Source organism: Sinocyclocheilus grahami, unplaced genomic scaffold (genome assembly GCF_001515645.1).
Source record: "Sinocyclocheilus grahami isolate Dianchi unplaced genomic scaffold, SAMN03320097.WGS_v1.1 scaffold359.1, whole genome shotgun sequence".
NCBI lineage: Eukaryota > Metazoa > Chordata > Actinopteri > Cypriniformes > Cyprinidae > Sinocyclocheilus > Sinocyclocheilus grahami.
In genome coordinates this window covers 269418-270654 of record NW_015505538.1, presented here as the reverse complement: position 1 = coordinate 270654, position 1237 = coordinate 269418, and the positions used below count along the sequence as shown (strand labels likewise).

Genomic DNA, 1237 nt, shown 5'->3' with positions numbered 1-1237 from the left:
TCACATAGAAAACAGCTGTTTTAAATTGCAATAATATTTCACAATATTACTGTTTTAATTGTAATTTTGATCAAATAAATGCAACCTTGGTGAGCAAAAACATCTTTGGAATGGTTGAACGTGTACTTACAACATCTCTCTCTCTCTCTCAGTCTCCTCCTCTTTTTTTCTGTGGGTTTTATCCTCCTTCTCACTCACTCAGAGGGGGTTGTCAGCGGAATTCCATTCCACTAGAAGAGAGAAAAACAGCCACGATCCCTGTTACATCTGACTTCCACACCAGCCTTACTGATTCCATCTCCAGCAGATTCCAGCAATCGCCAAACATTTGGATGAACTAGTGTTCACAAACAATCAGACGAGTCCCAGATAACCAGTTTTTGCTTTTCCAAGTGCCGCACACTTACCATTGGAAAAGACACCATCTCTAAACTGTAGTATTGTCGTAAAAGATCCCAGAAGACCATGCAGGCACAGAGGGTTCCTCTGTGTGCAGCCTTATTTGCCCTGTGCTGGATTTTGACATTTGTTATCAATGACGAGTTGGTTAATGCTGCCAAGTCCAACCAGAGAACCAGGAGCATCCAAATGAGCCAAAACAGCGGGATTAATCCAAAAAGAGAAGACCTACAACAGGATGGATTTTCAGAAGACACTCAGATGGATGAGCCTAGAGCAGAAGAGATGGTTGAAAAAAAAACCCGAGGAGCTATTAGCTCGTAAGTCGCTTCATAAAATGCTGAACATTCAGTAGACTATATTTAGAGTTTATGTAATGAGTTTTTTGGTGGTTGAAGCCCAGTTTCGTGTAGGAGAGGAAGGCTGTGCTTTGTTATAATGACAGATATCTTGCTGAACCAAAAGCTTTACTGGCTCCTTTGAGGTTATGCAACATTTTTAGCGAAACCATGACTGTTTAGTCCACTGACACACTTTCTGCTGCTGGTTTTTTCTTCTTTTTGTCCTTCATCTGGAAAAAAAACCTGATGAATGAGGCATGTGGGAATTAAATTACAGTTGTGGGTTGAATGAGAATCACAGATGATCTTGAATACGAAAACAAACGTTCCACGAGCTTCTCTCTCCTTCTCCGTTGTGCTCATGTCAGAGTCCCGTGAGGCTCGAGTAACACAGACGGGAAGAGAGACGGAGCCGACATTTGGTTTGAATTGAAACACTCACATAAATCTGATCTGTTTGAGATGGCCGTGTGTGTGTGTGTGTGTGTGTGTGTGTG

General features: G+C 41.9%; 1 long non-coding RNA gene across 1 annotated transcript; it reads right to left on the bottom strand.

Annotated features, from left to right (window-relative positions):
- Nucleotides 1-151: 151 nt before the first annotated feature.
- Nucleotides 152-1193, bottom strand: LOC107548998 (uncharacterized). The gene is made up of 3 exons (XR_001604519.1): nucleotides 1183-1193; nucleotides 408-670; nucleotides 152-230 (listed from the first exon to the last, which is right to left on the bottom strand). It is a non-coding gene; the product is annotated as an uncharacterized lncRNA (long non-coding RNA).
- Between the last annotated feature and the right edge of the window lie 44 nt (nucleotides 1194-1237).